We start from the raw sequence: 19,137 nt of genomic DNA on the forward strand, positions 1-19,137 counted from the left end.
TAAAAACACCGGAAATGCAATATTTGCATTTTTTTTAACTATTGATGACGAAAGAAATGTATTTACTTTCTAATTTTCAGGGAACTGCTAACTATTGTATGAAGATTTTTTTCAAATTATAAGGCGAGATATTTAGTACTAATAAAAGGGAATGTTAATTAATACGTTAGTGATTGTTTGTCAAATATTAAAAGCAAAAATCGTATTTTTATCTGGCGAATTTGGTTACCTGGAAACGTGAACGTCACGTCACGTAATGCATGTAAATTAACAGGAAGAGGTAGAAACGAAATACGAATCGAACGGTACTCTGATACTGTTACGTGAGTGACTGCTTACCTGCGTAGTGCGCTTACTATAGAAATTGATTTTACACGCACATTTATTAATTAAATTATAAATATTTTTGGAGTAAGCGGCCGGGGAAACTATTAGTGTTGAAAACAGACGTCTTATCTGTGTAGATCCCAGTTATATTTTTTTAATTGACCACTTCGGAGTAAAATGGATTGAAAGTCGTCATTGATGACGATGGGGGAATAGAAAGAGAATCGCCAGTAACCGTTGAATGCGCTACGATTTTCATTGACGTCCGGTCGAATGTAGAACAAGAAACAAAAAGAAGAGGATCATCACCAAGCCGTCTACTTCGGCTAACCTAACCTGTTAGCTATTGGGTCATTGCCTCTGCCGTCTGGCAAACGGAGTAACTCTCATTCAAAAGACTTTTCTTCTTCGCCGCGATTCTCCGTCCTACACCTCTTTCTATACGACTACTTCTTCTACCTCTAATTATAGAGCCGAGTAAAGAATAGACAATCGTTTTGAATTCCCTACCATGTCTTAGCTCCGCTATTATTGACGGTTATTCGCTATACGCGGGTTGTGACCTCCGGCTCCGAAGTAACGTCTGCCAACCGGGCGAATGTCTGTCTAATTTGTCCGATTAAATAATTACGCAAGTAGAAACGATTCGTTTTTGACGTCATTGCATTTGCCCATCGGAAACGTTGATAAAACTGCCAAGATTCTCTGTCGTTCCTTACTTATTTAAAAATATACAATTGTTTTAAGGTATTTCACCATTTCCTTAGATTGCTGAATAAACCTCTAGTATTTTAGTTTAAACTGTTAGTTTTCGCGATATCCCGGTCTTATTATTTCGGACATTTTGTACCGGTAACCCGATCCAACTCGGTGTATTTCCTTGATGGAAGAAGTGAGAATTTATATCCTTTCTCTATCCAAACGCTTGGTTAATGTAAGGATCTTACTTTGATAATATATTAATAAGCTATTAGTATGACATATTATTGAATCTTTTTATTAAGATTGCAAGATATTTATTGCAATAAACTATTAAGATTGATGATATAATTATTAATTTTCGTCATCGATCAAACGAATCGAATCTTTTCGTTCCGCTTCTTTAATTTATTTTTTCTAGTATTTCGCCGAAATCCATGCACAACATTAAGAAGCGTTTCTGAATTAATTAGCAGAGACGATTTACCAACTGTTTACGAGTTAAATTTAATAATTTCGGCGTTTACCGTCACGATTAAAATCCCTTCGATAGGAAAATCGAGTGGAAATTACGTAACGCACTTCGACCAGCTTGGAAATAATATGGCTGCGGCGGGTTAAGCAAAAGTTGTAAATCTATCAAGATGTACTGTACGTGAGCGTAAACTAGAACCAGACGAAGGCAACTAACTCGGTTCTAAACCAGACACTCCAGATTAGGTTTATTACAGAGTAACCTTTGTGGTCTTTGGTTTCTCGATGTACGGACGGCATCTGGAAATTAAAGACCACGCTATTGTTATACGATGTTGGGGAAAGAATGATTACTTCGCTGATAAGGGATCATTGAAAATGATGGATATCGGTGGCAAGCGGTATTCTTTGACGTATTCTATCGTGGGTTATCGGTCCTTATAATTATCAGCGCACGGAGTACTACGTGTGTAATATTTTCGACCGTTCGGATAGTGGCGCTTCGTTTCTGAAAATGTAATGGGAACTATTGGAATTAATTGTTACTTTATATTAATATTTGTTACCATATTTTCTAATCTATTTAATTTCATTCTCATTTGTAAACGTCGCAATTTTTTGTTACGGGAAAAATAATTTTCCTGTTAATCGAATACGTGTTATCCCGATATAGATCGTTTTATAAATAATAATTTACAATTAGAAAATTCTTTAAATCAGTGATGAATTTTATCGCACGGGATGCGAGAATATTCCCTAGGCGCTTTTTCCCCATTGTCTAAAGAGAAAGTATTAGCCATTGTTTCAAGATAAGTAAGTAAAAGAAGATAAAATTTCAATAAGTCGAGCGAAGTTGAGTAGTCGCATAAAAATTTCCTTAAAATTAAACCTTGCCTTTACTTTATACATAAGTTAATTGATATCTGATTCTCGCATTCTAAGGCTAAATTTTATTCTGTTTTTAAAAATAATTAAAACTAGACGATTAAAACGTGTTTAATTTTATATGTGGTGTCAGCAGTTTTGTTAAGTTTTAAAAAGAACTAATTCGAGTAACGTCGACGATTGAAGCACTTTCTTATTTAGTTTATAATGAAAAAGTATTCCCGTTTACAGTATTTCGCCTTTTATCCTTCTGTGGAATATTAAAAATGTCTGCATTTCGGTGTAATGCAGTTAAGAAAAAAAGAGTTCATTTATATATATATTAATTCTATTCTGTAATTTGTTAATTTACTATTCTACGGAGAGATTAATAAAGAACAGCTTTCTAGAATAATAGATTTTAATACGAATTTTAAAAAAGGGTGGAATTTGTGTTTCATTCATATAATACAAATTCTGCACTAAATGAAAGATGCACATTATATATGTAAATAATTATTATAAAGAACAAAAGGGTTTTACTTAAAATCTGNTAAATATTATGCTTTTTCAGCTGTTCAAATAATTATATTTTTATAATAAATACACTTATGCATTAACAGGCGGCATTAGTCAAATCGAAAATCATTCGGATCCCCTTTACAATTAGGAGTTCTATGCAAACATCTTTTTCTCCTACTGTATAATGTGCCACTACGTAAAATTAGAATTGCCATAAGGATTTTACTGCAGCAAACGTGCAAGTTTCTTCGAAGACTTGATATTCACTTTATATTGCTTATTGTTATCGAAATAAGATCACACTTGTAATCTTTCGAAACTAAAATTCTCTTTTCTTGGAATCAATCGTTCCATCATTTCAACAACCTTCTCTGAAATTTAAAAAAAAATATGCCGTTTTGCGATTTTCTGCCGAGTTTTATTACGTTTGTAGTATCCACTTTTGCATCCTGGGACAATGCATAAAAGCCTCGATTCAATTTTATGAAACTAAATAATATTTACATATAAATTTTTAAATAAATAGAAGCGAAAATTACGGATCGCGAATATGAAAAATATATATATTAACAACTAAAATTGAATAGAAAATTTTAAAAAATACGATTAAATCTTCAATTCTTGATTCATTGTATAGCCATTTAATGGAAGATATGACTGCAGCGNTAATACGAATTTTAAAAAAGGGTGGAATTTGTGTTTCATTCATATAATACAAATTCTGCACTAAATAAAAGATGCACATTATATATGTAAATAATTATTATAAAGAACAAAAGGGTTTTACTTAAAATCTGTTAATTAATTGAAGAAGTATAAGAAAGTGTTTTAAATATTTAGGCTTATACTTATAACTAAAGCATTGTTTAATTGTAAGGCAGCTTTCGCAGTATCAGTAAATATTTTTCGGTGTTATTTATATGGTAAATCTGTTAATATGCAGAGTTTTTCTTCCTGCTTCATTTTATTCGCGAAATTTGCAGCTTCACGAAGTTCTTATTTATCACTCTAGTAGACTGCCGACTGTTAGTGATAGGAAATTCCAAGCTGCTAAGTTTTCTTCTTTAAAATTGAAAACTGCTTACAATGTCAATGACTGATTATATACGCTGTGTAAAGAACTGTACAGTACATATTCTCTATCGTTTTCTAAATATCTGATTGTTTAGGTATGATATTTTGTTTCTGTTAGTCGAATTTATTTCTTACATTTTTTTTTCTTTTAGCTTCGAGAGAAAAGAAGAAAAATTTGAAAGATAAACGTAACGTGCTTTGTAATTTTTTAAATGTCTGGAAAACTTTTGCTTGGGTGTATTTTTTGTAAGCCGCGTCTTAGCGTGGGAATAGACTTTAGTAGAAAAACTGGCTCCGAACCCTCTTTGTTCAACTTTTAATACTTTTTGAAAGATAAATTATATTCTTTTCTTTGTTCGAAATAATCTAGGACGAGAGGGAAATCCGCCTGCTTCATTATAATCTTCGTGTCTTCTCGTCTAAATGTACCGAAATATTAATAAAATGAACAGATGTTTCGACTTCCTTAAAGTTAGAAATTTGACGTTCTTTGTAATCGCTGATACGGTTATTAAATGACATGTTAATGTAATAAAAATTAGTTGACGACAATCGAATAGGTTCAATATTATTACTATTCGTTACTCGTTACTTTTGTAAATTAAGATACTCGTTTGACACTTTCCTCTGTTCACATCGTTAAATTATAAAGATGTAAAGAATAAAATCAGTTGTAGTTTTTTTCGTTTGTGTTGCAGCATCTTTATATGGATACTAAAATTTTTGTTTATTTTATTTCCGTATCATTGATTTTATTATATATTTAAATGTGATTTTGCTTTTTCTGAAGTTACGATGTCTCATAGATCAAACTTCCTTTTTCGAATCAACTTAATTAATCAACTGCATCAAAATAGCATCAAAAATGCTGCCATATTTATTTTGGCAGATAGATTTCGATTCATTTGGCTGTGTTTATTTCAGAGGATACTTTTTGAACCAGCAAACTGTTTACGTCAGCCACCGGCACAATACTGTCTTCACCTAAGAATGGAATCGGGCAAGGACAGAAAATTTCCTAATTTTGGCTAAATCTAAAGCACATAGCGTAAAAGTTATGTACTTCTTGAAAAAAAAAAAAAAAACTTATCGTTTAGACAAAATAAAATATATTCCAGAAGAAATGAAACCATTCAAAAATCTCACAGTTTATACTTCGTTGTTCTGTTTTAGAAATAATATGACCACACTTTCACGAGTAATGAATCTGTTATTTAAATCAGATCACTGCCTTCAATGACGAAAATAAGGAGGGGAGAAAGACAGATAATCGGGATACCGGTATCCGAGTGAATAAAACTACGAGCACTGGTCACGAGTTCGCGCCTGACTGATGGCTGGCCCCGTAGAATTTTAGGATTTTCTTCACATATAAATAGGATCCAGTTTTCCATAGTTCTCCATTGGTAGATCGTCTCCTCATATCGCGTTGCGCTATCCAATCAAACTAACGCAAAACCAATTTATAGTCAAGAAAAGACATTATTTCAGAAAGAGTTGTTAAAACAGTTAGTACTGTCACAAATGCAAAGATCTGAAAATCATACATTATGGCTTGGAATTGTGGAATGCGTGAAGCATTTCATCGAATTTACTGTAAATCGAGAACAAGATCAGTAATTTGAGTGTTTTTTTTTCTTTTTGTAAATACAATAAATGAATTCCGTACGGGTATATCCAAACAAAAACATCTGAAATATAAAAAATTACGCCAAGTAAAAATTTATGACAATTTAGACGATAGTGAAAATTTTTCTTTGGTAAAGATAAGCTTAGCGCTTGGAGGTGAAATATAGAAAATGATAGTTTGGGTGAAAATCTTGTGGGTATCGCTTCCAATCTCCAAGCTTATCTTTACCAAAGAAAAATTTTGACCGTCGTCTAAATTGCCTGCCAAATTGTAATAAATTTTTATATGGAGTTGTGTTTTTTTTTACATCTCGGATGTGTTCGTTTGGATATCAATTGTGTTTGTTTAATAATTGTATTATTACATCAAGACGTAAGACGATGACATATGATTCAGTCGGCACTCGGCAACTGAACGAGTCTCTGACCAAATGCGCTGCCAATCGAACGCTTTCGATACGTCATTTAGAAAAATTGTTATAAAAAGTTTTAATTGGCATAAATTTGAGCTTTTGTAATTCTGAATAACACTTTGAAAAAAAATTAATTTGCTTTCATGCAATTTTATCTTTATAAGAATAAAATTAAGTCGTAAAACTGAATTATCTCTATGAGAAATTCCCGTGAACTTTGACCTATCGACCCGGAAGTTTGGCTAACACCTCACTGATAACGAGAAAGGTTTAAGTTTAAAATTTGAGCTTTCTAGACTTATTAGTTTTTATGCTACGAGCGTATGCAGTGCCAGATGAACAAAAAGAAGAAAATGCAGCTTTTTTGGCTATTTTTGCACTTTTCAATTGCTTATATTTCGGCAACCGCTTTACAGGAAATCTTGAAATTTTGCACACTACCTAGGAAAACAATTTTCTTTGGAACGAGCTATTCGGAATAACATCAGCTATTTGGGGACGGAGAATCGATCCCCGAAAATCGGCAGTTCTGATTCCTGTATATATAGTCAGTCAGTGACTTTTTTACTTGGCGGGGAGTCACTACCGTGATTCCTGATCGATCATACTTCATAAAGAATGCCAATGCACAACGCTTGGTCTGCCATGTTTATATAGGCCTATATGTGGTTTTCTTTTAATCCATGAATTCAACACTGCGTTTTGTTTCATTGTAGTGTAGTTTATCTCTGGTTTGATTTGGTTTGATGAGATAACCCAACTCAATACAAAGGAGAACTTCTGCGGGAAACTCGACCGTATTTAGGTATTAGATGCGTGAAGAAAACAGAAAATTCCTTGCGCAAGAACGAGAATCAAAAAAGGAATATTTCCTCTTCAAATAAAGATCGCAAAAGTAAAACACACGAATCATGCAGAAATAATATTTGTCATTAACTTTCAATAATATTTTCTATGACATATTATAATAAATTATAAATTTTTAAATAGTTATAGTTGTTGTTGTAATAGATAAAAGTATGTCAGAAAAATGTCAATGTTTGATTTAACAGTGTTTTAAGTCTCATGTATTATTAATAAAATATAATCCAGTTTGGACCTACGAAGCGTGAATTATATCCAACGGTGTCGGAATCATGGGATTAAGAACGAAAAATAATTTATCTGCAGCTTTCTTTGAAACACGTCGTCAGTTTCAACTCGATTGGCTCCTTTCCATAAAAGTTTTCACTCTTAAAAAAAAATACTTTATTTTTTACCGAAGAAACTAATTCTCATGCATTATTTTTAATTTAACTATTTTTACTCTTGCCAGGAAATTGAATATACTGTATTTTGGTCCATCGACGACCGATACTTCCGACAGCCTCTGCCAAGGAGACAACCTCAGCCTCACTTGTCGCCTCTGACAGAGGAGAGAGAAGACTTACGTCACGAGCTACGTGCCGATTGCTTTAAAATTCGGTGATCTATTTATATGTAAAACTGCAGTTCTGTAATGTATTTTCTCCGGAATACAGGATCTTTACGAAATCTGCAATCGTCTTTCTTCTGAAATACAGAGAATTAAACAAGATGGACGATTGTATATTAATATCGATACGCGGTTGTTTTTCAAAATGTTTCCTAGCTTGATAGAGAATAATTCCAAACGATCGATTTACTATAAGAAATGAGGAATTTGTGTTTCGACTTAAATAAAATATTCATTGAAGATCAAGTAAGAAGAACACTATGTGACAAAAGTTGCTTCAGATAATCTCATCTGGCGTCATACTGCCGCTATCGCGTAGTCTGTACGACAATAGGCTACGCGATTTTACCAGACCATTAATTAACACGAAATAAGAAATAAGTGTTTTATAATTTCAGTTAAGTAGAGAAATAAATTGTTTAGCAATGAAGTAATTTTTTAAATTCGAATTTCATTTCTCAAAATCATAAATACAGTAGACCCCCATATAACGCGGGTTCATATAATGCGGATTCGTAAATCGCGGTGAAAAAATTGCGACCGTATTCGTATAAAGACACTAAAAGGGACTCGTAAAATGCGGTAAACGTCATCGATCGCCGACTCGTGTCGCGACAGGATTGTTCGAATATGGACCAATGGTTGACGAGCAGCCGAACTTCTTACACCCTACGGAGAGTTTAGGCGGGTAAGTTGAGTTTACTATCGTCTGTACAGTATATAAATTAGATACTGTAAGTCTAATAAAGTACTGTAATTTTATATTTTTCTTGTGAAAAAAACATTTCTTATTGAACGGCCATAAAAATTATTTCTATTAATGATGTCTCCAAAGTTCAACGAATTTTTCGCAGAAAAATAACTTATCAGAAAACGCGCCCACCGTTTAGTGCGCTGCTCCGCGACAGAAACAATCTTAAGCAATGGCGTCGTCGAACGGTGCACACTCGGTAAGTAATCCTACAATTTTTTGTTTATAGCATAGTTTATACGGATTATTCCGAAAAAATGTGTTTTGAAAATGTTGAGTCAAATTACTCTAGAATCGATTAATTTTATAGAAGAAAATCTTTCAAACAGCCGTAGTCCGTAAACTGCACACGTGCCGGGCTGTGATTGGCTCAAATATTTAAGGATTCCTACAACGCGAAATTCTTATAAAATGGAATGTATCTACAGCTTTATAGGGGGGTCGACTGTATCTTACACGAACCTTGCTATTCTGAACACAGCTTAATGAATATTAGTGGCGATTTGACAGAGTAATGTTAACGGAATTATCAGTCTTATTACTAACATACGTAACAGTAGACGAGGGTTTCGAATAAATTGAAATCGTGAGTCAGGCCGTCGTCGTAAAACGAAGACTAATAATAGTATGTGGCATCCGTTGGGCCTATATTCTCGTGAGGAAACGGTTAGCTGTAAAATTGCCGTTCCTTCGTCTTTCCGCATCGAATGCACCCACAGGCGGAATCCGGATTACGGAAAGTTGAAACGTACCGTCGTCGTCAATAAAAATGATGTGTATTAATTGAATTTTCGTTTTCTACTTTCGATTATATCAGCGAATATAATCGAGAACGAATAGAGGCGAATTTGGGTGAGAAAAAATATTTCTAAATAGATTGAAGGGATATCCAAAACTTTAGTGTCTATAGTATAACTATACGATTACGATTACTTTTTGCTGTAAATTTGACAAGTTAATATCAAATTCGGATAATAAATACAACAAACCTGCCATAGTTTAAATGCTATCCTCCTGCGTGATGTTTGTGACATGGACTAAACGGCTTTCTTGTTTGGGTAATCTTTATCCTATCGCTTCCGCGACGGCAAAGATTGACACTTTTAAAATTATTCAGTCGTTCGTTTCTGTACGTGAGTCACACTCTTGTCCTCGCGATAATTAAAAAAATGGACGCGATTTGTTGGCCTCTCGCGACATTCTTTGCAAGACTGGATCTTACACGTTAAGATCCGGTAAGCCAGCCTGACATGACCAGGCGCGCGATATTGTACGAGACCGTTTCGTATTTTGACCCCTGTCCCTTTGTCTTGTTAGTTTTTGTTGGGGCGCCGATATTCGAAATTCCCATATTTCAGCATTTCCCAGAAAATATCCTCTAGTTTGAAGAATGCTCTCTAGATTTCCGGTTCATTTTAAATGCCCGCATATCTGTAAGTAGACAGTTGCAACCGTTCGTTAGTTGTTATTGTTATAGAGGTTGGGCCATATATAAAACTTTTTGTATACTGATCCTTCTGGTTTGTGGCGCATATCTTGTTATCTTGAATATCTCATATATCTTGCCACATCAGCCAGTCGGGCAGGCTGTTGTCAGCAAACAAAATATATTAATAATAGTTAATAAAAATTAAATTGTATATTTTTTGGAATTTGCTATTTACTATTAAATTTTGGCTTTCTATTTTTATCTATGACATACGCGAGTGGTCCATAAACATGGACCAACGAGGGAAGAGAAAGAGAGCGTTGGGTGTGCCATATTGGCTGTACCAAAACCTGATCAGTTGTAACTAATACCCAATTTTTTCGAGTGGTTCAATCTTTATTTTTGTTTAGATCGTGCGAAAGCGAAAATAACTTCACTTTTCACTTGCGATTTTCTCTTTCTGATTCATTCTGTCGAAATTTTACCAGAAAATAGTTTATGAGCTTCTGAAGCATAAGCGAAATTTCAGTCATTCGAATGAATTTGCTATTTAATTTCTAACGAATTGAAAGAGTAATATGCAAAAAATTCAGAACAATTCGTATTAAATTCGTATTAAATGACATTCAATATGCCTATGCTACGGCAAAAGTCCATGAATCAAGTTTAGCTAAGATTGACTTGATAAATGTTGTATCCAAGTATTTTGATTTATTAAGTTGAACTTTATCCGTATAAAGCGCACTTTAACCAAGTCACAAGCGGATATAGCTGACCTAATCCAGAAATTAATGAATGAAGCAAGAACAAAATTTAAAATTTGGGTTTATCTATATTATGGGTAAAGTGGGGAAAAAATTGAAGGTTTCACTTTAGCAAGATAATCTGCAACTTTCCAAGGAAGATTGGATTAACAAAGAAGAAATTTTAGTGTTTAATTAAATGAACAAGAATTTATTATTTTTCTATTACATAAAAAGTGACAAACGAAAGTAAATGTTTCCAGTTATTTCACCAAAATACTGTATCTTGAAATTTAGATGAAAACTTCATAATGTTTATATTCCCTACCCATTAAACATGGCATCCAAGAAGTGTGTGGAAATAACGAAGTCTAAGAGGAAGGTTTTAGTTTCGACTATCGAGGTGAAAAAGGAACTTATCACCAAGTACGAAAGCGGTACAGTGTAGTGAATCTAGCAGCCATATTTAAGATGCCGAAGTCGACGGTGTGCGACCAGGAATGCAATTTTCATTACTCAGTATTTGTGTATTTTATTTATTCTTTTCATGCTTTAATTGATTATTTAATCATGTTCATTTGCTGTTTAAGTTTTATCAAAATTAGTATTGTTTAGGGTCTGGGAACAGATTTCCATCAATTCAGAGTTCGAACGGCCATCGAATTAAATTTTCAATCAAGGCACCACTGTATTTCAGTAAATATTTTGATTCGTTCTTCAGCTACCTCAATTTTTTTTTCATCCCATTTCTCCAAGTGTTTGGTTATTATTGTCTTTATTAGCGCCCATTGATGGACTAATCGAATTTTATCTGTTTCTATGTCCATCGTCGGCAGTATAGATAAAGCTATCGAACATTTGGGTAGTTTGTCATGGATTCGCGCCTCGCCAATGAGCTGCTGCGTAGAATTTTTCGGGTGTTTTTCGCCTGTCTAAAACCCAAATAGAAGTCATTTTTTTCCATAAAAGACCTCCCGAGAGGTATCTTTATTTTGGAAGATCACCCACATGCTGCATTATCTTATACCAGTAATTCCCAATATTTTGGGACTACGATACTCTATAGAATTACATTTTGTTACTATTGTTTTTACAAATTTTAAAGTTTGTTTTTTTTTTATTCATCTTGCGGCATGCTTGTGGCTTTCACGGCACACCTGTTAGTAGCCTATGCTTTATACCAATGATTTTTCAACCAGTGTACCGCGACACATTGGTGTTCCTCGACAGGATCCTAGGTGTACCGCAAACTTGTTTGAAAGTTATTAAATAAATTATTTTGAAAAGAAACCCAAAGAACAATAAGTGCGCAACTCAAAATTAAAACCCATTAAATTTATTATACGAGTTTTTCACTGTAATAATAAATAAACGTATAGATATTATTGTAAAAAATATATATTTATAAGCAAAATTATATGTGCATAACACCGAGTTATTACATTTAAAATGAATTTTTTTAATCAAAAATGTATCTATAATTGACCATATTTAGTTCAAATTAACTTTTTAACTTAGAAATAGCGGGACATTGGGCAAGTCTCTAAAGGCAATTATCGTGCCACTTTTAAATTCAAATCAAGGCTTGATGTTAATTGTTTTTCTTACGTAAATGAAAATTATTAATTCAAATAACTATTGTTCTAACCCGATGCTATTTTAAAGAACAGCAATACTGTTTTATTTAATTTACAAAAAAATATAGACAAAAGACAAAAAGAATTAAGTTAAGTGGCAAGTGATATGGCGATAGAATGTTTACAAACACAACTTTAAATCATGTGATTTTTCCGCGGAAATTTAATTATAGGTTCAAGTGTGCCGTGAGATAATAAAAGTTGAAAACACTGTCTTATACCATTAACCAATCATCTATTTCTGTTCGTTTAGTTAAAATGTTCCTTAAATTAGCTGAAAATATTCTTCATTTTTTGCCACCCAGGCAGCTTCCTCAGCAATATCCATTCTAAATTAGGAATCTTATCAATATAGAATAAACATTTTCTAATAAGTCACGAGTACAGATCAAAGAGCGCAGTAGAGCTCTGTAGTGAAGCTCAGCCACACGTATAATGTTAAAGTACCAACTTTAACCCTTAACATCTCCACGACCAATACACCAATGTGGATGAAATTTAAAACATTTAGTATCCATGACAAGTATTGTTAACGTCTTAAATTTTGAATAATTTCGTTGGATCGTTTTGTACTTACTCGTCGGCATTTTACAAAGATAGAGATTAGCAACCGAACATTCTAGGAGCCTGCATATGCTTAATAGTTTGTTCGAGAGCTGGTCACCTCCTGTTCATCCTTTTGAAGGTTTATTTTAAAATACTTAGTATGTATAAAATAATAGCCCATTTTTAAAAATTTTAACATATTAGAACATATAAAAAAACTGGTGGAACTAACTTGAAAAGTAATACTCAACTAAAACATCTACATAAAGGAAACTTGGATGTTGTGGCATAAGAATAATTGAACAAATTTGACAATAAGACTTAACATGAAGTATGTTACACAGACTAAAACTACAGGAAGTTTTGTGTGAATAAGCAATGTCACCATGATAAAAAATCTTGAAAACAAACATCGTCATAGAAAAACGCTTCGATATTTACTTTGTGCCTTAAAATTATTGCACTTAAAATAATTTGACCGAACATTAGAGCATCTTTGAGCAATATTAGTGAATGAAATTTAAGACGCAAAGTAAAGCTTTTCCTGTGACGATGCTTGTTTTCTTGATTTATTATCACGGTGACATTGCTTCATCCAAAACTTCCTGTAGTTGTAGTCGACATAATGTAACGTATTCAAATGTTGGATCTCACTGTCAAATCTGGTTCCGGTATTCTTATGCCACAACTTTCAAAGGTTTCCTTTATTTAAATGTTTTCGCCGAGCTTTACTTTTTAAGCTGATTCCACCGATTTTTTATGGGATTACAATATACAAACTACAGTGCTTTTTTTCAAAGTATGGAGAAAAAGTAAAAATCTTACTAAAACAGTGGGATAGAGCAAAAATCGGTAATGTCCCTTCCAAAACAGCGCGTAAGGTCAGTTTATCAATGGTTAAATAGTGTTATCTCGACACATGAAGGCTCAGAACAATAATAAACCAGCTCGAAAACTTATATAAAAACATTTTTTAACAGTAAAACAGTAACGATCAAAATATTTTACAGTAGATTTACTACTGTAAAATATTTTGATAGTAGTTGTAAAATATTTTACAGTAGTAAATTTACTGTAAAATATTTTGATATATGCGTAACTTTAAGTGTTTTTCTTTTCTATAAAAATAAATAATATTTTACCACTTACATACAATCACTTACCTCTTTTGAGAACACCTCATATAAATGAAAAATTATATGAAATTAAACTTTTTTCAAACAATTTGGTAATAAATGCTAGTTTATTTTACTTTGTTCTTTTGAATAATATAGAATACCAGTATCAAGTTATAAGCCTACATTTTCTATATGTAGATATATACAGATCTTAAAATGCAGATTCTCGTTAACTTAAAATTAATACTAATAATGATATTTACGTCAAGACATTAAAGACGATAGCCACGGGTTAACGTAAGCTTCCGCTATGTGTGAAAGTACGAATCTGCATATAGGCTATTAATCATGTCTAGAACAAGACTTTTTTGTATTATTAACAAATTGCAGAGTACTGGTTTATTTGGATAACAATCAAAACAACTTTAAACTTGAAATTGTCACACATCTGAAAGCTTGATAAAACTTTATTGTTTTTCCTCTATTGACAATGTTAGACAAAACACAAATAAATAAAAAATTATTATGAAAGTACACAAATAATAAAAAAAAAACATTAAAATATAAAAAGCTAGATACGAGTGCATAAAATTTAATAAATATTATGCTTTTTCAGCTGTTCAAATAATTATATTTTTATAATAAATACAGTTATGCATTAACAGGCGGCATTAGTCAAATCGAAAATCATTCGGATCCCCTTTACAATTAGGAGTTCTATGCAAACATCTTTTTCTCCTACTGTATAATGTGCCACTACATAAAATTAGAATTGCCATAAGGATTTTACTGCAGCAAACGTGCAAGTTTCTTCGAAGACTTGATATTCACTTTATATTGCTTATTGTTATCGAAATAAGATCACACTTGTAATCTTTCGAAACTAAAATTCTCTTTTCTTGGAATCAATCGTTCCATCATTTCAACAACCTTCTCTGAAATTTAAAAAAAAAAAATGNGATCATACTTCATAAAGAATGCCAATGCACAACGCTTGGTCTGCCATGTTTATATAGGCCTATATGTGGTTTTCTTTTAATCCATGAATTCAACACTGCGTTTTGTTTCATTGTAGTGTAGTTTATCTCTGGTTTGATTTGGTTTGATGAGATAACCCAACTCAATACAAAGGAGAACTTCTGCGGGAAACTCGACCGTATTTAGGTATTAGATGCGTGAAGAAAACAGAAAATTCCTTGCGCAAGAACGAGAATCAAAAAAGGAATATTTCCTCTTCAAATAAAGATCGCAAAAGTAAAACACACGAATCATGCAGAAATAATATTTGTCATTAACTTTCAATAATATTTTCTATGACATATTATAATAAATTATAAATTTTTAAATAAATAGAAGCGAAAATTACGGATCGCGAATATGAAAAATATATATATTAACAACTAAAATTGAATAGAAAATTTTAAAAAATACGATTAAATCTTCAATTCTTGATTCATTGTATAGCCATTTAATGGAAGATATGACTGCAGCGCCAACTGTCGGGACCGAAACATAACAGTGCACAGAGTAAAGAAATATATGTAGAGTGTACGCCTGATAATGTGGCTCCATCTGTTAGCAGGTTAGAAAATCTTTTAGGTTCGTCACAATTATTATAAAGAAGTTTCAGTTTGGAATTTAAAATGCGAACTAATTTTAAATTGTCTAATAACTGTATTACAATTTTAGTAAACAGTTGCTAGAGTTGCACAAATTTCTGTTTATTTAAGCCTTTTTTACAGAACCGTTGAGGAACAAAATTCCAGGTAAAGTGCACTTCTGTTCTAGCATTTCCTGGAATGTTTCATTTTTTCAGAAAAAAAGTAAAAGACCCGCTAAACTCCTGGGTCCCATACAAGCTCTCGGAGTCCCTGTAATTCTCAGACTTCGATTTCCATATCAGAATAAGAAAGAAGTGTGGCATACTTACGTGTAGGGATGATGGAGGTGTTGGATACCTCCCATAGGTTTTAGGAATTATTATAAAATCCAGCAGAGTTATGTAACTTTTCTGACAAAAACATATAAAATTGTGTGGCTCCATCTGTTATGATATTTTATTTAAAATAAAACCTTTTTATATTATTAATTATTATAAAATAGCAAAAAGCTTAATTTTGAAGGTAGAGATGACTTTTATTTTTAAAAAAATGAAAAAAAAGAAAACAAATTGTAAATACTAATATGACAGGAGGTTCAGGAGAATACGACAGATGACTTTCATCTGTCATATCTCCTGAACCTTTAAAAACCAAGATTTAATAGCATTAATCTCTGTAATACAGAAATCTCCCTGCAAATTTTCACAAATTTTGGATAAAAGGCGTAGGAGTTATAAAGCTTCAAACTGGATAAACAAAATCGCCCCCAATATAGGCTACTCGTACTGTACATACTAACGTCCAACATACAGTAAAAAACCTCAAATTTTTTTGTATTTCTCGACGTTTCAAGGTTCCCTAAGTCCAAAAATGTAAAAATCTTGGGAGACTGTTTTTTGACCGATCGACATACTTTCACTCTGTTACATATAACAGCCTGGAAAGTGATTAAAATATGAATGCTTGGTTTATCATCACGCGATTGTGGATTGTTTCAGGAGAAAAGTCATAGTTCGGAATATTCTAGAACATGTGACTTGCGGGTATATAAGGTACGCTCATTTGTCGGCAGCGAGAGGTAAGGACATTTAATTTTTCTTCATTCTGATTATATTTTTTAGAATCATCCTCTTAGATCATCTTTCATAGCAAAACCTTCGTTACGGTACTGGAAAGAAGTTATAACTTATATGTTGAATCGACTAGAAAATATATTTTATGCGTTTTACAGAATATAGAAGAACGGTTAGAAAATACAAATATTACATAGAAGAGAAAGCTTCGTGTATCAAAATATGTAATGAAGCTCCAAGAGTCTAATGTTGGACTCTTGAAGAGAGAATTGGACCGGAAATTAATGTAAGAAAAGACGAGATGCTTTGTGGATATGCCAGATATTCTCACGAAGATCTCTTCTCTTTAATGGAAATGCATTTAACAGAATCTTCCCTATTCCGGGTATGGCCAATTTAATTCTTAGAAAAGTTTAATTTGAATCAAGCAGCCTGAGATTCCAGTGTAATTTCCTTAAAAATATTGTTAGATTTTCATCAAAAATTATTACTTATATTGCTTACATTTATTAACATGAAAACAGAACATTTTTAATTTGAAGTGATTTTTATCATTATCAATGTCAGGGGACATTAAAAGCGGTTCTTATAATTGATTTCCTAAGGTTTGAAAATGGACAACTGTGATAAGTAAGCTAAACTTTTGTTTGGAACCGTATATTAAAATTATACTGTTCCAAACAAAGGTTTAGTACATAGCACTTCACCGCGATATTCAATTTGCTGTGGCAAACGTAAGAAAATGAAGGGCCAGAACTTCGAATTTTACAAGTCCTAACTGGTTGTCTTCGGAATACATTTGAGAGAAAGAACCCTCTAAAATTGTAATACTGAACAATACTACACAATAATTAATTAGGCTATTGTGTGGTATTGTTCAATGCACTGAAGAATTCAAATTAGTGATGTTTTATGTGTTTTATGTAAAGAAAAGGAAGTCAAAAAGGACTACAAATAAATAAGTGTACTTAAACAAATGTTAAAAATACTGTACAGTACATATTACTTTTACAAAATTGTCATTTTTTTTTAACAATCTGCGATTGTTTTGGCTGAAACATACCAGAAGTACCTAAATTTTTTTCGATTAGCGAGAGTGCATTTTTTTCAAAATTCAATAATATTTATTTTGCAATAAGCACAAAACAAAATTATTTTAAAATAATATCGATTTAAGTTATTGATGAGAACATTATGGTTCTTAAAATTAGGTAACAGATCTGAGGAGCGTGAAAAGCAGAAAGTCAGAAATGAATTACGTCAGGTTTTCTACATGGCTTTGGTTAACTCACTAGTAGGGTTTCTCAAACGGGATTCCGGGATCCCGGGATCCCGGTTGTATTTTTAACCCGGGAAATTTTGAAAAATTTCCCGGGTAAAACAGATAGACCAGTCAACTGTCGAGAGAAAAGTGTGCATTTATAAGAATTTTTTTAAGGTATATTTTGTATACCTTAAAAATAATTAATTCTATCCCGTGATTTCCCGGGATCCCGGGACAAGCAAAAGACCGGGAAATGAGAAACCCTACTCACTAGTTTATAGATTACAATATTCACGAACTCTCTAATAATCTATAAACTCGCGAGTTAACAAAAGTGAGGTACGAGTCTCTTCTTATAATAACAGATTGATTGCAAACTATCGATCGTCGTTTATATTTGGGATATTAGCTGTTTCTAATGGCAGAGTTACATGGTTACTAGATGGATGCTACGAAACAGTGTGGCTGCCCAGATCCGGCCTCCAGACTGCCGGGCCAACTTATTTTGCAGGATACTGTGCGATATGTCCTAATAAAAAATTTACGTTATTTTTTGAAATTATCAAAAATATTTCAGTTTTGTGATTCACTGAATTATAGATTAGTTTAAGATACTTTAAAATGTTTTAATTGTCTTCAGAGAGTCTTGTAACGCATCGTAATTCTACCCATTAGAATTCTATAAATTACTAACACTATAAGAACGACATACCCTTCAATCACGCCTTAATAAAAGATATTTAAGAAGTGTAGCAGAGCTACTTGTGTGCCCTTGCCTCAGACACTAATGTAAATTCATTAAATGATATATTTAAAAGGTACAGTACATAATTTCAATAAGTGTGGAAGAACAAATTGGAAACAGTAACAAAGGAATACTGTACAAAGATTGTGTTAGAAAGCCAACATGAAATTTGATAAATCTTGGTTGCTTGTTGTTCTCTATTATATGTTTTTTCTTAGCACAATGTTGCTGTTGAGAACATATCACACAGGAACACTTTCAGAGGAAAAAGGTTGTTTTATTGGAGTGGACGGATATGCATTTCGGGCTGTGAGATAGTGACTGTCACTATCAAGAGGAAGTGACTGAAGAGGAGCATTAAGCCCGAAATGCATATCCGTCCACACCAATAAAACAACCTTTTTCCTCTGAAAGTGTTCCTGTGTGATATGTTCTCAATAGCAACATTATGCTAAGAAAATACATGAAATTCGATGTTGACCATGAAATTAAATGCGTTTAAGAATTTTTATATTTTGCGCATTCAAATTTATATTTTATATAAAATAAAATATAAATTTGAATGCGCAAAATATAAAAATTCTTAAATGCATTTATAAGAATTTTTATGTTTCGTTTCGTATTTTTTATTATTTGTTTATTGCATATTTGACCTGGTCTGAAATTGAAAGGAAACGAGATGAAAGAGAAAATGGCAGATTGAAACAACTGTTCGTTATTGTTAACGAACAGCTTTTGTCTTTTCTCGGAATGT

General features: G+C 32.6%; 1 protein-coding gene across 2 annotated transcripts in view; it reads left to right on the forward strand.

The window, feature by feature from the left end:
• The window catches only part of LOC111613113 (TELO2-interacting protein 2-like), a 46,049-nt gene extending 38,609 nt beyond the window's left edge, over nt 1-7,440 (forward strand). The window contains exon 9 of one of the 2 annotated variants that reach the window (XR_002754719.1): nt 7,318-7,423. The gene's annotated coding sequence lies outside the window, so the exon portion shown is untranslated. Of the gene's footprint in view, nt 1-7,317 lie in introns of both variants that reach the window. The other variant, XR_002754720.1, reaches the window with a different exon arrangement.
• Nucleotides 7,441-19,137: the final 11,697 nt, after the last annotated feature.

The sequence above is a fragment of the Centruroides sculpturatus genome, unplaced genomic scaffold, assembly GCF_000671375.1.
Source record: "Centruroides sculpturatus isolate CEXI.00-Female unplaced genomic scaffold, Cexi_2.0 scaffold1875, whole genome shotgun sequence".
NCBI classification, from domain to species: Eukaryota; Metazoa; Arthropoda; class Arachnida; order Scorpiones; family Buthidae; genus Centruroides; species Centruroides sculpturatus.